Here is a 25,223-nt window from a genome sequence, read left to right as displayed (position 1 = left end):
TCTGTGCTACACATTAAGCCAAGTATCTGAGTTTTCCTTTCAGAAGCTCATCAAGATGTTATTGCCAAGTCTCACTGTTAAACCAAGAGACATGATTTGGGGGTTTTAATTTTGTTTCTCTTATGGGTTTGCTTTTTTTTTCAGATCTAATTTACATTTTATTCTACATCTGCCTTCTTAAGAGATCAAAGTGTTCATACGCTGTACAAATGTAGGTTTCCACACCCATTCTTATTTTTTCAGTTTTAGGAGGCACATTATAACATGTGAAATCAGTTTTTCACAGAGCCAATAGTAACAGAAGCACATATTTCTGCAGATTAATAATTCTCTTTACTGTAGATGTCATAAATTCTTCTCCTCCCTTTTCCTTCTTCTCTCATGATTTTAAAGTCCACCCAGTGATTTCAGTCATCAAGTCACATTTATACAATTATCTGCTTCAAAGACATTTTAAAGGAGAAAATTAAAAAAAAAGATGAATTGGCAACATGGACAATTTCCTCTTTACTTTAATAATTACCATAACCATTAAAAAAAAGAAAAAAAACCCCAAAAAACAACAAAGAAACCCAAACCAAAACTAAAAACACTTTCTGACTTAATGTGGAAAACATCTTTTCTAACTTGGTGGTATAGACCATCACTATTATCACCACCACAAAAAACAAGAGTAGGAACCAGAATTGGTGCATGAACCTAGATCAATCAGCTCCACAAAAGAGGATTCTTTTGGGAACACAGTTGGTTTGGGTTTCCTGTCCCCAACTTTAACATTCTGAAAGTTATGTGTTTGCTCTGAATTAGTCATGTAGGCTTTCTCAGCAGGCAATCTCTCATTTTGAATAGATGAGTATAGGTCACTCTCTGGAACTGGCTGTGTCTCTCCATAGATTTCAGAGGGACCTACATGACTGACTTAGAATAGATGTCAAATTTTTGATGGGTAAATATAGGTGAGATGAATCCCAGTCTCCATGTTTTCATAATGATGGACCTATATTATTACCGTGTATGTAATGCACAATGTATTTGTGCATGAGTTTTGCTGTACACATACATAGATACACATATAAATGCATATAAATATATTTTTATATGTTATAAACAAATTCCACACTCCAGGTATATCAAAGTTGGGGTAATGAAATATAAACAGTTTAGGTTGCTTTCCTGCAACCAAAATTTAAATTGATCTAAATTGCTGTGTCCCTTAGATTGAAAACAAACATGCTTGTGTTTGCTCCTTGCAACTCAACCCAATCTGGTCCAGTCAAAATGATTTACTACCAAAGGTCACAATGCCCATGTAACAATACAAACATGCCCAGGTAGCAGTTTAACTATAGCACAACAAAGCCAAAGCGCTGCTATGGCCAGGGAGAAGCAGCAAGCCAGCCCAGGAAGCAGGAATCACAAATGTTCAAGCCACTGATGGTATCTGAAACCTTACATACAGTTACTGGAGAAGTTCACAGCTTTTATCAGCATTTTGCTTTATAAACAAAAAACCCCTGAGTCAAAATAATGAAGCACTTCTACCCCTAGTCTTTTAAAGGAATGTAAGCAGAGAAGCCCATAAACTATATCAAGAATGTGTAAATATTTCTAAACTTCTCCTGAATTCCTTTAAAGTTACTGATTCAAAAAATGGTGGTGAAAATGTTCAGTTAAAGGTATTTGTAATTTAGTGTACCACGAAACAATACCTTTATTATGATGTATTATATACCATATACAGCAGCTGTGGAACTCGCAACCATGATCTGATATATACATATGATACCATATGGTATGATGACTGACCCATCCGAGTGAGATATGGATTATACAAAAATTCAGAGCTGGTACAGCTATCACTTGGAGCGTAGGCAGAGCTGATAGGACAGTGTGGCATTTGTTTTCCTGGCACCTGAACACAGATGGTAGCTCTAATTACAGGCTACTGGCCTCAGGAATTCCTCCTTCATGCTGTTTTTATTTTGGTCTGTTTTCAAAGGATATACTTCTTCTTTGGTACCATAAGGACAACAAAATAACAGTCTGAGGCTGCTGTTATTATGATTTCTAAACAGCAAACAAAATAACCTATATGGGTGAAAAGGCTATTTCATTTTATTTTTCAAACACTTGGAAATGCAGATAATTCTGGGTGCATTCCCCCCATTGTGGGATTCCATTTCTGAAGGCTTGAGGTGGATAGGGAAGGGGTTACTCCAGCTCCAGGGGTTTCTTCAGGGTCCTGGACGCATGGAGGGGTTAGGTGCTCACCCCTCCCCCCACCCACGTGATGCCATGGCAGAGAGACAGCACACAGCACGTGGAGAGGAGGCGAGAGCGAGTTTATTGATGGGGTGGTTACATTTATAGGGTTTTGGAGGATTCAGAGAGTGACCAATTACGGGGTCAGGGGGCTTACAGGACGCCCAATCGCAGGAAGGGGTTAAAAGGTCCAATGAGAAGACTTCTTGATATCTTCTCAGGACATTCCTGAGACAGAGATAAGAACTGGCCATGGGGGATTTTGGGAAGAAGAAGGCACGAGCCAGCACAGGGACCAGAAAAAGCCATTTTGAAACACACTCAAACCACAGTTTTCCATACAAGGTAGATTCACTGCTACAGATAATGACCTTGCATGACTTGTGTTAGTGGAACAGCATTTTCATTGCAGTAAGTAGTGTAATTGCATAGAGGTTGAATCTCCTCTTATGAATGAAACATATTAACATGTAGAATTGTATATGTATCATATAACCATGCTCTTGTTTTATTTTCATTTTTATGGATTTCTGGCAGTACGTGGCAGCAGTAAATTAGTGTGCAGTTACCCAAATACCTTTCTGGTCCTGCTTTTTCAGACTTCCTGCAGGCTCTCCAGTGAAAAGCACAGTGAACAAGGTGGGCATTACCTTCCCATGGTAATGCCCATCAGTGCTCAGCTGGACCAAATATAGTCAATAAGTTGTGCATGATTTCCAAGTCCTTAATTTCAGCAGTTTTTTCTTTATTACCCCTTGCCCATTTTCAGATAAAAAATACAGTAGAAAAAATGGCTGTGTTTTTTGCTTGTTTGTACTTCAACACTGGATATCGATGACTAAGGATGAATGTTATAAAAAAAATCAGCATGGTCATAATAATTATCTAGAAAAATAAACAGCAGTGTCCCTCTTACAGAGCTGGTCCTCCATATGAGCTAATAAAACACCGCCAGAACCCTATGTTCCAGTGACAGAGTCTTTTCTGAATCACAGAATATTCTGACTTGGAAGGGACCCACAAAGATCAACAAATCCAGCTCCAGAGTGAATGGCCTGTATAGGGATCGAACCCACAATCTCAGTGTTATGAGCACCATGCTCTAACCAACTGAGCTAATATAAGTACATCAGTACTGCTATATACTACTTAGAATTTCTTTAAAAGGTGGGGAGCTGGAATAGGAGAGAAATCCTGGCAGAAGCATAAGGATTTCTTAGATGGAGTCCACCCACTGAGATGTTTAAGCAGCTGTAAGCAGAAAAATGATGCAAGTGGGATCTGAAAATGATCATCAGAATGAGTGAAACAACATGAGCATTCAGTTCATTTCCACCTTTACATTGTGTTTAAAGAAAAGAAGTAATGCTGTACTATTTCCAGACAGAAAGTATGTTGAGAAATCCTTAGTATTCCTCATCAATTTATTTTGGAAGACATTTTTGGTATTAGGAACACTGATAAAGTGACTAGAAAAGTCATTTTCTTTTGTCAGCAAAGTAGACTACTTGCTACCGCAGACATCCATATCATCACACTATAAATACAGTTATCAAAAATTAGCTTCAAACTGTGGTTATAGGCCCCAGTAACTTCCTAGAAGTCCAGCTGAGAGTCTCCCTCCTTTCATTGCCAGACCGCTTTTTGTCCAACCTGAATGTATGCACAGTGTTTTATATCCTTGTGTCGTGTTGCCCTTGGGGAGAAAGGTCCTTTTCCTCCTGGAGACATGCTTAGAAAAATAAATGGTGTCTTCTTTAAAACTTTCTTTTGCAACATAAAACTAGCAATGTCCTCTTTAATTCTGTCATGTGATGGGCTCTCCGTTCTCTGGTTATTGTCCTAGTCTTTGCTTTCACCTATTCCTATCTGAGTTCACCTTTCAGTGGTGGATGTAATTGAGACTGCTCTAATAGTGCCCGGTGTAATCAATAGTTCTTTAAACCACAAAACATAATGTAAATCTGTGTTAATACTTAAAAAAAAAAATACCCAGGAGAAGCACAAGGACATGTAATATTCCTACTTGGTTGAAATTCACATTCATGGGTCACTAAAGATTTAAACCTTATTCGATGGAAAAGTAACTTGCTCATTTTTCAGCCAAAGGACATGACTGATCTCAGCATGCAGCTAAGCATATCAGTTTCTTAATGATATTAAAGAGAAGAAAATTGGATAGGGGTGGGACTTGTAGGAGTGATTGTTCCAGGATGAGAAATTTCATATTAGCTTTAATAACACTGTGATAAATCCATAAGCACAAATTATTATTTGTATTTTTTGCAATCTCAAGTCCCTGAAGCCTTCAGACAAAGAAAGAAATCTGTGTCCCTGCCCATCCTGTCCTTCATAGACACGTGAGGAGTCCAGGATCCCTGCCAGTCCTGTCCTCCTCTTCCTTTCTGGTTTTTAAAACACTTCATGTACATAAATTTTTGCTTAACCTTTTATATTGTGCTACGTGTTTTTTTTTAATGTAAAAAGTACCTACCCTGGAGTTGGAAGAGAAAGCTGCAAGACGGTTCAATATTTATCCCCATTCAAATGTGACTGTCTGTTCTGGAGGATGCCAGGTGCTTCAAACACAGCCAAACATATGGCAAGGCTGCAGCGCAGCCGCCTTCGACGGGGAGCTGAGCTAATAGCCCCACATGCATTTCATTTAAAAATATAGACAACTATTCAATCAAAATGAGTTTTGTCATCTTGGTCAGAACTGCATTCAATCTGCGTTGAGAGACTTGAAAGGACACTCTGCTGCTCATATTTTATAACAATGACTCATTCAGCTGCTATAATCCCAGTCAGATACAGTACAATGCTATTCCTTGCCTGCTTCTTTTCTTTCAGCTGTAACTTTTCGTCTGCTATGCACAAAACTCAGTGGTTGTCAAGAAGGTCTTGTTAGCACCTGCTTTAGGGGCTAGCTACTTATATCCAAGGCTTTGCACTTTCATACAGTTTTTCCCCTCTAACTTTGACCCTTTTTCTCTAAGTTTGAAAATGTATCTCATCTTTACCTTGCAGCTACAGGATGGGAAAGCAGCTACCGTTACAGATCTGTATGATACAATCTTTTTGCCTGATTTGTCTGATTAAAAATGTATAAGCAAGTAGAAAACATTATTATCCCAAAGCAATTCGTATACAAAAGCATAGCAGCCCTACTAACCCCAGAAGAGGCAGCAGATAACTCAGCTGTATTATTTTTTGTTTAAAAGAGATTTACCTTCTATCATGGTTTCCTAGGCTGGTTCCAATGCTCATTAAAAGAATTGGATCAAAAAAAACCGTAGTGAAATCCTACACTGAGTGAACAGTGAACCTCCTCCCCTAAAAACCAGAAAGAATAATAATTGGGAGAAATAAATTAATCTGTGGGGCTCGTTAGAAAGATATGCTTCACTTCAGGAACTAGACTAACTTAGATATTAAAGGCATGAAACAATTTTAGAGGTAATGATCAAATTAAATGAAAATAACTTTTTGTCCAAAAAAACCTCCCATAATTAAATAATCAAACATCCAGTGCCAGGCTGTCTTCATATCAGGATATGAAATTTCCCCTAATTCAGCAGGAAGAAGAAAAGGAGAAGGAAATAACGATTCTGTGTTGCCCACAAAGAAATAAAACTATATATAAAAAAATATCTGTTACCTCCCTCTATTGCTCCCTCTTCTCCCACCCATGCTAGGTGGGTGAGCTCCAGACCTTAGATGCTGGGCTCCAAGTGGGATCACCCAGCCGAGCACTGGGGACTCACCCCTCCCCACCCAGCAAAAAAACCATCACATGGCTGATGACATTTGCCCTAACCCTTGGCCCCAGTGGGTCTGAACATACTGTGGCCACCCTTGGCACAGGCAGCCTAAACCAGCAGAGCAAAGTTCAGGTTCTGTGTCACAGAGGTTCCCAGAAGCTGGGTTTGGGTTTCTTTAAATGGCTCTGCATTAGGTTCTTGTTGGGTCCGAGGGAGCTGAAGGAGGAGCTATGGGTAGATTATTCCAGCTAAATAATCAACAGACTGAAGTAAGTGGCTAGACCACAGGTATTTGGAGACAGTAACTGTAAACTTGGTGTAGGCACTGACTAAAATAGCTTCTCAACAGCTGTAAGTTATTATATAGACACTGGGCTCTTAGATCCTTTATTAACAGTCACTGAGAAAACTGCTCAAATTTGGTTTTGTCTTATGCACAGCATTATGAAAAAATAATGAAAAAATATTCCTCTATAGATGGTTACAGCATTTCTAAAGACATCACACGTTATAAAAACCCAAGTTAAATAAACTAGCTTATAGCTTATTAAAAGTACAATTTTTTTTCCAAATCTATGAACTGTATTAGGGAGACCCAAAAGCAGGAAACATGTGTAACTACCGACACATGCAGAACTCCTACCTGCAGTCAAAGTAAAACATTTGAATTAAAATTATTATGCTTATGGCCAATGAATGAGACTATTTCTCAGCTTGTGTGTGTTTTCCAGGAAGATATCCTCCTGATTAGGGACCAAAGGTCACCTGCGCTAAGGTCACCAAACATCTTGTTCTTATTCAAAGACGGGGAAAGACAAGGTCCTGAGCATCACATCTGACTGTGTTCATTGTGTATGTGAATGGTAACAGCTGGACATTGTGTAAGAATCAACCTTATGGGCACAGGCTACGTCTTCACAGCTAAGCAGCCTCTGAGGTCCTCCAGTGTGAATATGTCTACATTTGTAGAAGCAGATCGCTAAATAAAACAGGTGCCAGTCTATTTCCATGCAATTAAACCAGCCAGGTATGCGCTCCCATTTGGGTCATAATATATTTTGAAAAAACATTGATGAAGGAAGGAAAATTCTGCTAAAGGCATGAAAGTTATACAGTGTCTGTCCTGTACAATGAGTGAAAATGAGAAAGAATTTCTTGCACTTAAGATTATAACAAATAAAATGCAAACCTGACTCACAGGCTACAGGAACATATTTTCAAACTGATGAGCAGAAACTGAACTCCTGTCTGGCAAATGGAGCCTTACAGCTTTTTCAATGGGACTGAATGGTAGGCTAAGGAGGAGATCCTGGTATTAGAAGTTTAAACTTGTAATGAGTCCTTCTGTCTTTTGTCTCCAAAAGAAGGAGGCATTTGTCCATTGTGTTCATTTGCACCACAGCTACATAATGCCTCAGATTTTTCTTGGCCTTTATAGAGACCTTTTATTTCCTTTCTTCCCATGAACTTCACTTCTGTGATTTTTTTGGCTCCTATCTGAAGTATCAGAGATAGGTCTCAACTAGAGACAGGACAGGGTACATCGATGATTCTATTGAAATATAAATATCTCATGTGCCTTTGAGATAAACCCAGAAGGTTATTGCAGCCACCTGACAGATCTGGGGCTGCAAAGGAATTTTCCCCAAAATCAGACTGGGGGCATGACTGAGTATTATCTACCTTTCTCTTTAGAACAATGTGTTATAATTGTTGGATCATCTGACAATTAATTAACAGCATAACTACTAATGAAAACTGAAATCAGCAGTGAAACCCTTGATGCCCCCACCTGTCTCTGCAATGTGTGTTTGGATGTTTTGCTGTAGATCTGCAAGTTGTCACAGGAAGCTTGCAAGATTTTTGTGGCTTCTTTGGGCCTGAATATCTATTGAATGGTCAAATGCAGTTACAAGTAGCTGGGCTCAGTGACCTGAACAGCCCTTTTCAGTTCACACTCATGTAATAATTTTACTTTTTGCATAGGCTGGGCAGCTATGAAAAAGAGAGAAAGGTAAGTGATGCTGCACAGTAAGGGCATTGTGAAGTGGCAGATTTTCAGCATCAGTTTCCAGATGAATGGTCTGGTGATCTTTCACTACAATCTGAGGTCATAAGTGTGTGTGTAACACTACCAGGACAGATCTGCTGAATTATCAATAACAATCTGTTCTCTTGCACTGATGCTGTAAAATTCCTATGTATTTGTTTCACAAAAGCTTCTATTTCAATATGCCTTAAATATCTTATTAAAATAATTATTCTGCTATTATCATTTAATCCAGTGTGTTATGAATATGACATTTGATAGCCTATGGCTGAAAATTCCAGCTGCTTTTCTGGATTACGAGAATAAAGTTTTACAGCTGTATATGGCAAGCCAGTAGGGTCAGCAAAAAAGGAGACTGAATTTTCTATGCAGATCAGTAAAGCTGTTGCTGAATTGTTATTCTTACCCTTAGTGGGAGTCCCAAGAGACCAAATGAACTGAATTATCTTCTAATGGACCTATCTCTCAGGGGAAAGGTCAAAAATAAGACATGTCAGGGAGTAAAGGCAAAGAGTTGAGCATGCTTTGAAGTCTTCAGCCAGGTGCGGCAATCTAAAATACAGGTGTGAGGGGCCAGTTGAAGGGCCATCCTCATTCCCACTCCAGAGAAACCTTCATGGGAATTTTCTCCCCCTGCGAAGAAGTTTTTTCAAGTGGTCAGGCTGAAACAGGGTAAGGACGGTGCTCAGCAGTAGGCAGCTGTTGCCTGCTGCCTACTTCCTTTCTTTGGAAATCATTGATGAGAAGGCAGGCAGACAAGTATCAAAGCAACCACTGGCCACTGTCCAGAGATTGCTGCTCTCCATACAAACAAGGATGTGAAGGGGTACATCTTCTACCACCGAGGTCATGACACAGCAGGGTGCTCAAAGCTTATCTGTGATAAGCCAGGAAAAAAAACAAGAGTGAGAAAGCCAGAGAAGTAGCTTACCCAGGGGGTAGAGAGCAGATTCATAACACTAACACTTACTTGCTAGTGATAGCTCTGGGCTTCAAGTCCCCAGGATACGGTACAGGACTTCATTTTGCTGTGTAAACTCCAAACAAAGAAACCGTTGCCATCCCAAAGCTCTACTGAGCGGTAATTTAATCTGAGTAATTTCATCCAAGCAATTTAAGCCTTAATTTCAATAAATCAGGCTAGTAAAATGTGAATATTGTAGAAGGTACAGAGCTCATATTCTTTATTTATTCTGAAAAGGTGCCAGAGCATCTGTTTAGGAAACAGACATTGAGCATCTTGCAATCAGGTGGGGGTGAGAGATACGTCACAAAACTAGGAGCCAGTTCAATTTCTGTTGATTTTGCTCTTTATTCTGATTTCATGTTATTATACCAGTTGTCAATGGAATATATTAAACACTGTTCAACCAGTTAAAGTTCCATAGAATTCTGAGTTAGGAAGACTACAGCTTGTGATGAGGACTAAAAAATATCAGATCAGGAAATGTAACTCTTCCTCTCAACACTTGAATAGCATTTTTTCTGAAAAGCCACCCGCAAAGCCACCCTAAATGGCTTTAAAATTATATTGAGAAACACAATTCCAATGTGTTAAAATGGTTGTCACACATGAAAAAATAATTTATCTCCAAAAAGGACAACTTTTGTACAGTTGTGATGAATATTTTAGTTAAAATGCACCAAAAGGCACACAAGTCATGCTCTTTTCCCTCAATTGTTTCCTAGGAAAGACCAGGTGTAACCTGAAAGCTAGGCAAGAAGTAGATGCGGACAGTACAGAAGCAATAGGAAAGGTAGGTAAGAGTAGATGTCAGCCATGAAGACTATGCTGTTAATAAGCTGAAGTCCCCCTCAAAATGTGTCCTTCTGACACTATCCCATGCAATCAGCTGTGGAGCTCAGGCTGGAATCAAGGCTATGGGGAGACATGAGTTCACATTCCGAGCAGCAAAATAAACCCAACCACTCTGGTTTCCTTTTCTTTCAACTTATGCTCTACCTTTGTAAACTTCTCTGTGTGGGTAAATTACTCTTCCTTTCTGATCGAGCTTAAGTAACTGCTTTATTTCTGAGCAGGACAGTACCACCACCAGCCTCTGTGCTAACAAAAGGAGAGAGGAAGAGGGCGGAAAAAAACATGACTTGCATTAGAGTAGCTCCTCAAGGCCTCTGTGAGGTGGGGATCCCAGTGTGCTTGGCTCAGGAAGAGGGACAGGGCTTGTCCAGTGGGTCTCCTGCTGCCTGGGGCACACAGGAGGTTCCAGCAGAAATGGACAGAGATGGGAAGCACTGGTGGTGAGAAAGGGAAAGGGGACTTAATAGACTCATCTGATCACCAGAGATTAATATTGCTGCACAGTTATAGTTTAGAAACAATCTGCATAATTTTCATTTAAATGACAGGTGGACCAAGACTGAGACCTCCCATTGTCATCTGGCAGGTTAATGGCACAACTGGGTATAAAACCCAGGGGTATGATTTGCACTCGTCCTTCAGTCTTCTTACAATGGACAAAAGGGCTTTCCAGGCAGGTGGCACAGGGACAGCCATGCATCAGCCCCAGAGGATCTCCTGAGACTCTCAGCACTGGAACTGTGCAGGGACCTGCTGATGGGACAGCATGTGGGCACAAGAGTGCACAGAGTTGCTGAGCAGCACACAGGGCAATCCATCAAGGACACGATAAGTCATACTGACCTGAAGCTGCATTGGAGCCTCTACAAACCCAGAAAAGGAAAGGGTATTCAAGCCACTTCACCCTACCCTGACTTAAGAATTGGACTCAATGATCCTTGTTGGTCCCTTCAAACTCAGAACATTCTGTGATTCTGTGACTTCTGGGCCAAGTCTAAGGTAGCATGATTCAAGTGTTTTCTCTGTGTGTGTGTGTGTGTGGATGTCAGTTCAGTGCATCTGACTTCTTGGCACCATTTTCTGCTCAAAAAACTCTTCCCATCTCTGCTAGGGAAGAATCAGGTATGAAGCTGGAATGTGTCATCCCCAGGTTACTGAGGATGCCAAGGGCCAGGAAGTGCCCAAACACTAACCTTCTTGTCCAGGAGGCTCCCTGAAGTCTTCTCATCTCACAGCACCTGCAACTGGGGATTTATTTACAGAATAGCTTTCATTAAATTTTGATTAAAATTCAGTGTTGGCAGGAACCACTTTTCTCACTACCAAGACTGCCTTTTCTAACATAAAATATGTCAATGGCAGGCAGTTAATTACAGCATGCATTCTAAGGCTAGGGATGAAGCAAGGGATGCAGAAGAAGCCATGGGGATTTCAGAGGAGCAATATTAATTGAACTATCCTAATTGCAACTGCAGAAGGGACAGGGATAGGTGATCTGGTTGAGCTCCCAGCTCCAAAGTCAGGCTACTGATGCTAACCCCATCCTGGTAGATGTTTGTCTGAGCAGTCCTTAGTAGGCTTGGTTACGGAGATCCTATCATCTGTTTCTGCAATCTTCTTCCTGAGTTTACCTGCCTGGCACTGAATGTACTCCAGCGTTTAACCTTTTCCTTTTGAAAAACTGAAAATAATAAACAGCTAAACAATCTCCTCTCCAATAAGGTATGTTTAAAGGAAGATGAGATTCACATCCTTTCAACTGTTCCTTGCTTTTTTTTTCCCTTCTGTCACTCTCCTCTAATAAAGCAGGTGGTGCGATAAGAACAGCAAACTGAAAGCAAAGCCTCTGACTGGATGCTGTCTCTAATCACTGGTCTTAAACCTCTACCTTCCCAGGAAGAGCAATTTTAACAAGCGCCTTGTAAACCAAAGGAATATGAACCACTCAGCAGTGAAGAGGTTGAGTTATCAGGGAGACAACAGTGGGAATGTAATTTCTATCAGTACAGCTGATGCAACCTTTGCTTTTCATGAAGATTTTGATGGATTATGTGAGATCAAGTAAAGCAAATGTACACACCATTACATTAATGCAGTAAGATGTTCTTTAGCAGCTTACCCCTAAGTACATCTGCAGGACTATTAGGGTGCTAGTAGTATTGTCCAAGTCTACAAAAACCATGATGACAGTGAAATGGAGATACCTGAAACTGTTGAAGAAGTGTTGCTTCAGCCAACTGGAGCACACCACTGTCCAGGGACATGGCTCCTTTATATTTGCCCTAATATTCATACTGGGAGGAAATTAGTTAGCATTGTACTGAGCAATACTGGCTTTGCTGCTTAAGGAAAATGTATCTCCCTTCTAGGAAGGGATGCATGGCTACATTCACTGATCTTGAATAAGATGCAGAGGTATAAGGAGAGTATAGGTCTGACCAAGGGAAAGATTGTTACTCTCCAAACAAAACAAAATCAAATGAGGGGTTTCTGCCTTCTGCAGCCAGAAAGGTGCCTGCAGAAATTATCACAAGGCACTGCTGTGACTCATTGCATCAATAACCATTTCCCCTGGTATCTGAGCTGCCTTCTGGATATATCCATTTTCTCTTGTCTTATGTTTAGCCCATGAGAAGTCTGGGAGTGAAACCATCTGCTCTGTTTGGACAGGAGACATCAAGTTTTGAGAGTGCTAATTGCTACCTTTATATAAAATATCAGACAATAGTAATCACAATATATTGACTGAATATTGGGAATGGTGGCAGGGCATGATGTTCTCTCTGGTAGCAACTGATGTTATAGTGAAACTGGGAAATTATCATCTACTGTTGAATGGAGCAGAAAAGGCTATGTACTGTATTTATATTGGTTGCGGTGCTCTACAGTTTATCTGTGAAGTCAGGGTTTCAGGCTCTTGAAATATAATTTGGGAAATAACTGGATCAGTTCTTCCCAGTGGATGTAAAGCAATGAAGGCTCTGATGAGAGACAAAGGGAGAAGGATTTGGTCACTGAATAACATCAGTTCCAAATTAAACACAAGAAAATATAAAGCTCAACAAAGGGCTTGAGTAAGGAATGGGGTAGAAAAGCAGAGAAAAAGGAAAATAAAGGGATACTGTAGAAGAAGCATAGCTGTATGTTGGAGTGCGTGCTGTTGGGCATGGAAATTAGATGTCGTCATTCTGCTTTCTGTGCACTGAATCTTTAAATGTAGATAAATGTCTTTCTCTGCTGTGGAGGCATCTCCAAGGCAGCTGCTCCCTTGTGTTTCAGTGCAGATCCAGAACAGTACCAGAGCAAGATGGTTTCCTCCTCTTTTCTGACCAGCAACTTCTTTTAAAATTATTTGATTTTTACTTTTTTTTTTTTTTTTTTTAAAGTTCCCTTTCTACAGGGAATGAAAGCAATCTGGTCTGGAAGATAAAAGCAATGTATTCTGTCAAATAGGAAAATTCAGTCTTCTGGGAGTTGCTGACAATATGATAGTGCTGGGCACCTACTACCAACCAGTTAAACCATCCCAGCTGTGTGATGGTACTGGGGTTGTTTCCCCCACCAGGAAGACAGCACCACATGATACATGGATACCCATGTTGCAGTACACCACATACCCCCCATTTTCTTCTGCCACTATTTGTATTATCCCCATCACCACTCAACCTCAAAATCCTCAAAATTAAAACATGCCATTAGTAGTCAGTTCAGCAAATCATGCCCTGAAGTGCAGTCAGGATGACTCACGGTGCAGCTTTTCTTGTCCAGCTCTTGTTTTGAGAGCCATAAATCAGTGGGGTCACAGTCCCAGCTTTTGCCTTGGGGTCCTCATAATATTTCTGCCTGCATATCATAGGCACTGTACACATACATGCCCAATCTCTTTCTGGAAATCTCTGCTCTTTGCATAATTACATGCAAATGGGGTCACCGTACCACAGACCTTTAACTAGCATTAAACCCCTCAAATATCACTTGCAGTAGAAGATCCTAAGGGTTACTCCCATTCCCCTGTGAATTTATTCCACAATTAAAATTCATGCTTTTTTCCCCTCAATATGCAATAATAGCCAAAGTGCACACTTTCATCCGTTAACCTCATATTGACCGAGACAGGACAAAGCTCACAGGGCTAAATTCCAACCTGAGTTCAACCTGTTCCATTCAGCGTAGATGAAAGTATAGAGCTGGGCAGTAATTTTGACTCATGCATGAGAAATAGAAAGGATGTGTAAAAAATACCTGTGACTATGCAGGAATTACACATACGATAAATTACAGTAGTGCATCCATCAAGAAAATGACAGCCTATGCAAACTATAACTTGCAGCCCCCTTCTTTCCCATCAGCAACATGAACGTCTTTTTGAAAACATTGTCTGACTACTCATTAACTGACTGCTTATAGAGATTCTCTTCAGATTTATGCTCCCATGCATGGCCTAAAAAATTTGTGGAGACAAGGAATGTACTTGACTACTGAATTACTTTGGCCTGAAGGATCTCTCAGTAACAAGGAATAATGTCTTTTGTGCAAGACAGAGAGCTTTTCAGGAAGCAGAGTCAATGCTGTGGACATAATTTGAACAGCTCTGTGCATTTGACAAGGTCCTTTATCTACTTCCATTCATAAAAAGAAAAAATGAAAAAATAAAGAGTAGAGTATCTACCCTTCCAGAAATGTCCATGTACAGGAAGAGAAAAACTGAGGTTAGCTCAGTTGGTTAGAGCCTGGTGCTAATAATGCCAGGGTCATAGGTTTGGTCCCTACAGTGGGCCATTCACTTAAGAGCTGGATGTGATGATCTTTGTGGGTCCCTTCCAACTCAGAATACTCTGTGACTCTGTGAGAAAGGAAAACTGGAATGAGCATGTGAGTCTTGTTACCTCATGTCCCCTCAGAAACATTCAAATGAAAGCATTCAGCTACAGTGGTGGGTAGCATATAAGAGCTCAAATAGAATTAAAAATATATCTATTAGCAAATGACATACAAAATAAAAGGGAAAAGTATGGCCTTTTCCATGTCAAATCCAGCTCACACAAGCAGTGATGGAGGTCACTGCCATTTGAGGGCTTCCTGATCAATATGACTTTGCCTTCTGAACCATGAGCTACAACATCAGAACTGCTGTTCCTTACCAGGAAATGAAGATATGACTTTGTTTCTGGAATCCTTTGCTCATTTAAATTCCAATCACATTAATATTTGAAAATTCTTGGTAAATGCATGTATAACTTGAATACTGTGTTACCTTCCATATTATGAGCACTGCTACAAAACAAGGGTACAGTTAAAATACTTCTTTTCATTGGTGCAAACAGTCATTCAGGATACAAGCTAATGGAAAATCAGACCATGCCTGTAATAAAAATTCTCAATCAATTGAAAGAATTCTGGTACATTTACCTTTAATTAAAAAACTCTGGATGTACTTATAGCAAGACTAAAAATATCCAAAATGCTTATGGAAGGGGAATCAAATGTAAAAACTCAAGTGACTAACAGCACTCGTCATTATAGTTTTAGAGGAGCAGCCAGTCAGTCCTTCAGACTTTTTAATTTTAAACGTAAGATGATTTTCTACCTCCAAAATATGATTTGTTTTCCACTATGTTTATAAAATTAATAATATATTTTCAGCTGCAAAAGACTTAGCAGAAATTTACTGGGAATGTTGAATAAAGATGGGTATTTCCATTTTTTATGAGATTTTTACAGTGCTGAATTTAACCAGCAGTATGCAGGCTGCTGGTGGCAAGTTAAATATTTCCAACCACAAAGAAGAAGAAAGATAACCAAGCTTCTCAAAAGCAAGTAAACTTGGGTTTGTCCCTGCAAAAGCCATGTTTGTCACATATGCAAGGATGAACAACAGCAGGATGAGTTTTTACTCTTTTTGGGAAAGTGAAAGAAATCCCATTCAATGACAACTCTTGTCAAAAAATACACTTTTAACAACCAAGCTGGAGCTCAGAAAGCAAGAAAGCACTATACTTTAAAAATAAAGGGCTTGCACCTCACAGTCTAAATAAAACATGCTTCTACTGGCAACCTACTCATGTCAGAAAGATGTCTCTGATATGTGTGAAAGAGTCACTAGAGGATCTGCACAGTCGGACCCTAAGTGGTCATGCCTCTGAATTTCAAGAGTTAAATGAGTGTAAATTTCACATTGGAAAACAAAACCACAGTTACTCATAACTTCTTCACCTGTAGTGGGGCCAGGTGGGACAGCAGGCAGGCAGGCATTTCTGCTGCTCCTCTCAGAGCAGGGCTCTGATGTGCCAGCACCATCCTGAGGGATGAGGAATGGTCTTGCCCACTTGCCACCAGAATGATCTTCAATCCTCTTCCTTATGACAACAGTCGTTACTTTTTACCATGTATGTTAAATATCTTCATTGCAATAATACTATGCCACTCAGCATCTTTCCTCCAGGGTTTGCTTTTACATCATCATTGCTTTTTTTTGCAGGTCACAGACCCAAAGCAAGGTCATGGCAGGAATCGGTAACTCTGGCTGGCGCAGCAGCAGGATTATTCTTTCTGCATTCTCCAGAAAATTCTCCTTCAAAAGAACTAGAAGGTTACGAGCACATAATGCTCCTTTTTGAGAAAAACAATCTTAAAATACTTACTCATTTTTGCTTGGTATTCTGTCCTCCGCAACTAATTTTATAGCATGGAGTATTTTAACAGGAATTCTACATACAATATGAGGAGACAAATTCTATATTTTTCATGAGTGAAAGACCAAGCGAACAAAGGATATACTGCCCTTTCTAAAATTAAACTGTCCCAGTTACCTGCAATCTGGAATACTGTTGTAATACTAGGATGAATTAATCCATCTTCCCTCTGACAATGACATTTTCTATAGTGTTTTACGCTGCAAAATTTAGCAGCACTTACTTGACGGATACTTTGACTTAGAACAGTTTTTTAGCACAGATTTCCATCCTACCACCTCCATTTTTTGAAGTGTGTTTAGCAATTTATTCTTGAATCCATCTGTGTCACTGCTTAATCATGGATTTTAGTCGGGAATAAAAAGCATTTTGACCACAGTCAACTTTAAAGTTTCCCAGTACATCTCCACGCTATCTACAGGAGAATAGGTGTGAGGGGGGAAATGGAGGTTGATAATTTTTGCTTAAAGAAGGCTTAATGTTGCAAATGATGAAATTCATGCAGTCTAAAATAAAGGCTTTAAAGCTGGGATATACAGGCTTGAAGATTGAATCCAACTCCTCTTGCAGAATCCACCAGGTACATCAGCACATCCTGGAGTTTTACCACCAGGCAGTTTGGACATTTACAGGCTCCATAACTACATTGCAGCCATGGCAATCAGAAACAGCAAAGAGGAGTCAGAAGTCTGGCCCCATGAGGAGGTTTGAAGACATGCTGCCTACATTCTGTGACAGACAAAGCATCAAAGTGCTTTGCAAGAAACTCTGCATCCTTTCAGCCACCCTGGAGGTAATATTATTAAGCTTCAGTGGGATAAACCCAATGAGAATCTGCTCAACAACATGAGTGAGGGCTCCACAATTCTGCCATATAATTTTGTTTCTGGAAGCCATTTTTTTAATCTGTTTGTAGATGAGGAAATTAAATGCTAAATTTCCTCCTCCCCCACTCAGATTGCAAGGCTCATTTAATGCATGTTTATGTAAAGCCTGATTCCCCTGCTAAGTGTTTCTACTCTCCACCCAATTTGGCATACGGTGAACAATGCACAGAATAAATTTAATTGATTTGTACAGGTATTAAAACAGATTATCATCTACACAGATTTGGAAAGCAAACACTATATGTTAGCCAAATAAATGATGCAAACTACAATGATTCACAAAGGGTTTCAGAGAGCTGGATATTAGCAGGCAGTGGATCATGTTAGACAGCAAAATAATTTCACAATTATCCATCAAATGACAAAGAGGATCCAAACTTCATTGTGAGATGATTTATATATCCAGGAATGATTGATTTAAAACATCAGTGTAGATATTAAGAATCAAATTTTCATACAAAGCCTCTTGATCTACCTATTCCTGCAAACCATATGCATGATGAAATGCACCCATTTCCAGTGCAGATCAGAACTTTCCATCCAGGCACTGACCATAAATAAACACCTCACACACAGCGCAGAACTGTGCATACACGTGCAGCACCAGCTAGATAATTCTGCTGAAAATCCATGGCTGCCCACCATCTAGAGGAAAATATTGACATACTCACATATGGCTGACAAATATCCAATGCAAATATCACCAAATTGATGCTTCCAGCACGCAATTAATAAAGGAGAACTCTAGGAGGGCACATTAATAGTCATCCCCTGTCTTGGAAATGTTGTTCTCTGGAATATTTGAGAATACCATTACCTGATTTGGTGCCCCTCTCTGCTGCCTCTGCCCATGGCCTGGTGGCACATGGGGATGTCAGGACGCACATCAGCTTGTGCCAGCACTCTGACCCAGCTGCAGTAATGGTCTGCAGCGGATGCCCGGGGATGAGCATAAAACCAGGACATGAATACAGCAGTGCAGTATCCACAGTGACCGTACTTTTATAATAAATGAAACTGTGGAATGAAAAGGAAAAACCTTGCCTGAAGAAAAAGGAAGCAAGCTGTGAAGATGTCATGTAAAAGACTCCCTTTTGTGCACGTAAGGAAAGGTTGTTTTTCCAAGGGCATGGGACGCTTTTACACAACTGAGGCTATAGAAACTGCAAAAGAAATTGTATAGCAGGTTCTTTAATCAAACATCTATGACAGCTGAATTAAGACATTAGTTAATGGAGTTAGCTCTGAGATTTGAAATTTGTTTCTCTTTGTTCCACAACCCAGGAGACCACTCTTTTTTTATTTCTCCCTGATGTATGAAATCACTGTAGTGTCCTTTACACTGCCTCAGGAATTACGAAGGCTGGAAAAATACTTTTCTTGGGTAATAAATGCATAGCCGACCTGAATTTTTTTCCCTTCTGTACTGAACACACAGTCAAACAGACCACTCTCCTTATTCAGCAATGACCAGTGCATAGCTCTGACCAAAACCCTGTTGTTTCAGCTGATTTTGAAAGGTGTCTTTTAAGAACAAGGTAGATTCCAAGGAAACTCTCCTGTGAGTCTGATGCAATTGCACAGTTACAGACATTGTGACTCCTAGGCTTTGATCTAAAAAAATACTTCAGTGTCTGACTTCAAGAGGGCTTTTCATACACTTAATGTTAGTTGCTTACACACTTTGTTGCACAGTATTCTGAGCACAAGGTGTTAGCAATAATTATTGTTCTCCGAAAACCTGCAAAAAGCATTCAGGAAAGGTTGTGCTTAGTGTTCAAATGCTGAATAGTCTAGAAGATTATGCTATCATATAATAAAAACACAAAGCAAAAAAAGCAAACACTTCCTAGCAACACTCTGAAATATATTAATCAATTCTAGAAAGGTACCAGAATTTATCTCAAAGTTAGAGATTGGATTTTATAGCTACACAGAATTTTCCATCACTGAAAACCTCAAAATATTTTATAAACCAGGTGTGAATTTTATCTCTTGCTTATAGGAAATACACAGCTGCCATTTTCAAAACTCTGGTCCAATTTCTTGCAAGCATCTCCTTGGAACCAAAGTCAGTCACTGCTTTTGCACAGTACTATCTGAGGTACCATGTGCAAGTCCCATGTGGTCCTCTCCCATCCTCTAGCCTAATCCTCCTACCTGTGTATTACTTTCTACATGCTTCCTTTTTAGCTAGTGGAATGAAAGAAACCTGGTCAAATTTCAAAGGGTGAAATACTGGAGGTATGAATAAAAAGAATAAAATGAAGATTGACTGCGGTGGACTCAGAATTTATCAAGAGGTTAGTGGTAGTAGTTTTACAAATCAGTGAAATAATAATGATTAAAAAATCTTATCAAATAAAATCTTACACTGAAATGAAGTATTTCCACTGAAATAGGAAAATAACATACTATTATCTAGTACCTCAATTCTGAAAACAGTATCATACAACTTTTAGTTGCTTCAGTTTTAAAGGTGACCTATTCTTATCTTACCATAATTTTTTTAGGCAACTGTTAGTCCCACAGTAGCCCTGCCTCTGTGGGTAGAGAGGTTTGTACTTTTATTTTGGCTAAAGAGCAAGTACAGCTTTACTAGGGCAAAGTCATTACATCAAACGCAGACCTGATCCAGCCTAATGATGACAAAGCTACGCAACTGAAGTGCACGTTCCTTTCCTCCTGGGAAACCTAAAACCCACTGAGGTGTTGCTGCAGGTAAATATGTCTTAGAGGCTTTTCTGTTTCATTGCTCGCCCATCCATTTGTCATCGCTGAAGAAGGATGTAATGGGAGAGAATTTAAAGTATTTTTTGGAGACTGGGCAACACAGACTGGTCTGATTTTGTTTTTCTGAAGTTACTTGGCACTGTGGATCTCTAAATAAATATAAAGTCATTCACAATCAAACAGGCAAGAAAGAAATGACAAGTGTTTTGACAGTGCTCGAAATACTTTGAGATATTTTGAGTCGTATTAGCTTAACCTGTAATAGAATATAAATGAGCCCATATGGCAGAGATGTAATTATGTTCCATGTGAGAAATCCCTGTGGTAGATTTGGGGGAAAAAACCTCACTACATGTGCTTTCTGGAGGGCACGATTTACACATGATTACCTACTCATTTGCATTGAGAAGAATATGAAGTAACACAATGCTAACAACACGGTAATGAAAAGGGCAAGCAAAGACTCCAGATCCCTGGGGGTGCTGATCCCTCTGACTGACATCCAGTTAGGAGCAGGGAATTTGTCCCTTTAGGGAGTACATTTTATGAAGCGATCTTTGATTACGTGGGCACAGTAATCACGAGTCTTAATTATTATTACTGTGAGAGAATGGGCTACAAATCTCCAGGGAATGTCTCTGTCACAGATACTTTGCTGGTGAATGCTGAAAATTAGTGTTTTCCCAAGGATCATTTTCATTCCATCCTGATATTTAGCTGAAGTTTCTTTGACTACTAGTCATGAAACATTAAATATAGATTAGAGGCAGAGAGATGTTGAAAGTTAAAATTCACCGGAGGTGCACACCCGTGCACTTGAGAGACAGCCCCAAATGTTGTCCAGATGTTGTAGCAACAAGGCTGAGGGTTCCCAAGCTGCAGCACAGCCACTACAGAGGAGAAAGTGGATGTTTAGCATTCCACCGGCCTTCTGTTTAGTTTACTTGTAGTGTATTAATTTAGCAGAAAGTCCTAACAGCCTGTTAGCAGTAGATGTTACCAAGTGTACACTATCCCGAAAGAATGAAGAAATTCTTTTATAGCAATAAAGGGAGCAATTCAAAGCATGTAATTGATTTTCCACATTTTCAAACTGTGATAAGACTAAGCTTTAGCAGCAGAAACATGTGTTTGCAGTTTTGTCAATGTTCTTCAATGAATTTAAAAAAAATAGGAACCTATAAGTTATTGGTTAGATCGCTAACATGCATTGGGCATTTCAGGGGCTATTGAAGCACTTGCCAAGAGCATGTCATCTTCTAAACAGACTCAGAGGTGGTAGGGATTGGTTTTTGCTACAGGACATGTTTTTGTGATTATCTAAAATCATTCTTTTCCATGAAGAACACAATAGAAGAACATCAAGGCTTTCTTAACTAGCTATTGTCACGTTTGTGTGCTGTTCTCCCTTATATCATCCTTTTCACTCTGGAGGGGCAGAGCAGCAGCAGGGCAGGGCTCATGTCTCTGCTCACCCCTGAAGCATTCCAAATCACCTACTGGGCAGTGCAGTTTCTGACTGATTGCTGCTACCCCCAGTCTTCACACCAGTTGTTAGGGTGCTCTCTGGGCCTCCCCATGAACATCACTGATGGTGTCCACCAGAGGAACTCAGAGCAGAATCATCCAAGTAAGTTTTCAGAAAGGTTTCTGGGTTCTCCTGACACCAGAAAGAAGATAGCACAGACTGCAAGGGCCAACCTAAAGAGCCATCCACCAGGATACTTGTCATGATGCTTTGAAAAGAAGTCACCTACTAATGCTTGGAAAACAGGTCACCTACCTGTTCTTCGAAATTTTACAATTTCAGTCTTCTTCCCATCTTGCATTTTGAGAAACCTCAGATGCTTAGTAGTTTCTTTGTGAAAAAAGAGAGGACACATCCTCAGAATAACCTATCAGGATGCACAAGGAGGAAAAAGAAAATTTGAGTCCTATTCCTACTCTCTCAGCCTTAGAGCAGACATGTGGACCCAAAATTTAAGTCTAATAGGTATACAAAGCCCTGAACTGTAGACTCAATCTCCCACTGCATTTCAATGAATGCGGAGAGCAATACGGGCTGAGAGGGTGACACTCATCGGGACCCACTGGAGAACAGCACAGTTTCCAGTAATTGAGGTAGTTTTGGTGGAGAAAAGAGCAGCAGTTCATGTCCCCACATGTCATTTGCCTCAATTCTTGTGTTGGAAGACTTGCCAAAGTGAGAAGAAAACAGCTTGGAGGGATGCCTGCCCACAGCCAGGATGGAAAGGGTGTTTACAGCATGGGGGTAAGGAAACCATCTTCTGGCATGGTGAGGAGTTGGCAAGGCTGACTGAGAATCAAACAGGGCAACAGCAGGGCAGGGGGGAAAAAAACCCTCAAAGACTAGAAACGAGCTCATTCATGTTTACTCCCTCAGGACAGTACAGAGCATCCCCCACAAAGGATGACTTCATAGCTTTGAAAAAAGGTAAGCAAGCTTCAGTAATAGGAAATGGGGATACAAGACCCTTTAAAGTGAAGTCTAAAGGCTTGAATTTGGGAGACAACAGGAGTAACGATCTGAGTTTGTCACCATCTCATTACCATAGGGTGTCAGATAGCAACAGATGATTATCTTCTTCATGGACAAACATGCAGCAGAAATCAGAATCTGAACTGAGGCAGATGCTGTGGTTATGGCTTGGAGATGGAGGAAAGGGGACAGTAGAGGCAAGGAATGTCTCTGGGCCTCCATGGGAGGACCAAGGGCTTCCACTGGTGTTCACCTGAAGTCTGTTAAATGGCTAAGTTACATGCTTGCTGCTCCCTCTGCCAAAGTAACCATTGTATTTGTAGGCTTTTCTTCTATAAAGCAATAAAATTAAAAGGGCAAAATGTGGGTGAACTCATTGTACTATTTAATCTGACAGCCTGGAAGAAACAGAAAACCAAACAAAATCCCCAATGGTTGCTCTTTCCCATCCATCCTCCATATGTCTCCTCCTTTTCAAAAACTATGCACAGGAAAAACAAAGAAAGAACATGGTTACCTTCCCGGGGGCTTAGCAGAGCCCTTTGCAGTGACCACCATAGGCACTGTGTTTGCATGGATACAACATCAGTGGCTGCACACATTGGCTCAGCTCCAGTTCTTTGCAAATAGTTGTGCAAGATGCAAAGAAATACCATGGGCCATGCAAGGCTTCTACCTGGGGAATGATGGGAATTGAGGGTAGTCAGCTACAAATATAACCAAACCCATCTCAGCTCTTTCTGATTTATACTCTCAATTTCCACTTAAGAGCTCCAAGCAAACAGAGTTCTCATGCAACAATACAGCTCAACAGACAGCAGCTTTATTTCGACTGCTTCCTAGCCTTCTTTCTTTCTGTTTTGCTGTAGTTTGGAATACAATTTTTTAGAAAGAAAAAAGGGAAAAGATACAGGAACCATGTGTGCTTCACTGCAAATGTGGCTCATGTAATTCTCTTTGAAGTGCACAGCAAAACGCCTTTGGTGGCTAATGAGAACAGGATCAGGCCCTCCACACTGAACTTGTGCTCAGACCAGATAAGATCTTGAATCATTCAGAGCCAAGGATGTTATTTGTGCAACATGGGCAGGCTGAGTCAATCTCTGAATATTTTTAATGGGTGTCAACGTGAACTGCTAATTCCACAAGTTATGTTGTTTTGCAGTTTGCCGGTGCGTGCCTTCCAGGCTGCCTTCACGGATGGTACACATCCCCTCGCCGGCTGTGACAGAAAAGCTATTTCCAGAACTGCCACAAGAAAAGAAAAATTTCTGAGAAAGTATAAAATGGGACTTTCACAAAAAATTGGAAAAACAAGTGATAGTAGAAATATCTGTTAGACATTCAGATTGCCAGCACACATTGAAAAGTAGTCTCATTTCAAATAGAGATTACTACCTTTTCCTTTTTTTTTTAAGGACCCTAAAATCAAAACAAGCATACTGTAAGTGATGATTTTTGAGAAACTAATATTGATATCTCTTTTTTTTAACAAAATAGAGGAGTAAACTACTGAAGTCTCAGATGCTTAGATAATGTCTGCTCTGCACAGTACCTACATAACCTTAATAAACACCAAAAACATTTTGAAGTCTGATGAAGTGAACTAAGCACTATGAACGGCTTTTGGATGAGAAACCTTTCTTTAGGACTTTCCCTTTTTCTGTTCCCAGGATCTCCATGCACTTCCTAATGCATCTTGAAGCCAAGATGAAATTACAGCCCTCCTGAGACCAATGGGAGGCTCACTATTGCCTGTTGCCCTCAGCAGATCTGGGATTTTACTCTTACTGGAAAGATATCTTAAGAAACACTGAGCCCAACTGCCCACTTCTATGGAAATAGTCAGCTGGAAACATAGAAAAGCGTACCACACAATTTCCTTTTCATTCTCCCCTGAGGGGAGATTTTTAATCTTGGAGTGGAAAACAGGATCTAGGGAAACCTGGCGGAAGCCTTGTGGTTGCCATCTAGAGAGAGAGCTGGCTCTGCCTGGGTTCCTTGCCTTGCTCGGCTTCCCATCCCACCACCACCCCAGCCCCAACTTTGCAGCCCACTCTGCTTGTCTCTCTTCTGTGACACAACAAAGAGGGTTTGTCTTGTAGGGATTCAGAAACACCCAGACAGAAGCTGTTTCCCTGCCTCCATCTTCCACGACTCTGGGACACGTGCTGAAGGACCTCTCCATGGTTTCTGCATGCTCTGGAAAGCCGTCCCCTTCCCACATCTGAGTTATGGTGACCGTCAGCTACTTGGCAGATGAGGCACAAATCCTGCACTACCACAGTTCCCAGCTCATCATCTCAAACCTTGTCTGTGCAGACAACCACCTCCTACTGCCCTCCCCCTTTGCAGTCCCTCTTCGTCCTCCTCTCTCTCTGACCTCTCCTTGCCCACACACCACAGCCCCCTGTCTTCCAGGCTCTGAGTTCCATCTCTCCCCCCTCATATCCTAAGCACTCAGTGAGAGCAGATCCAACACAACACCAAGGGAGCCAGCTCAGCAGCATTCAGCA

Source organism: Neopelma chrysocephalum, unplaced genomic scaffold (genome assembly GCF_003984885.1).
Source record: "Neopelma chrysocephalum unplaced genomic scaffold, ASM398488v2 Primary Assembly neopelma1_67, whole genome shotgun sequence".
NCBI classification, from domain to species: Eukaryota; Metazoa; Chordata; class Aves; order Passeriformes; family Pipridae; genus Neopelma; species Neopelma chrysocephalum.
The sequence above is the reverse complement of the archived record's forward strand: the minus strand, read 5'-3'. Positions refer to the sequence as shown.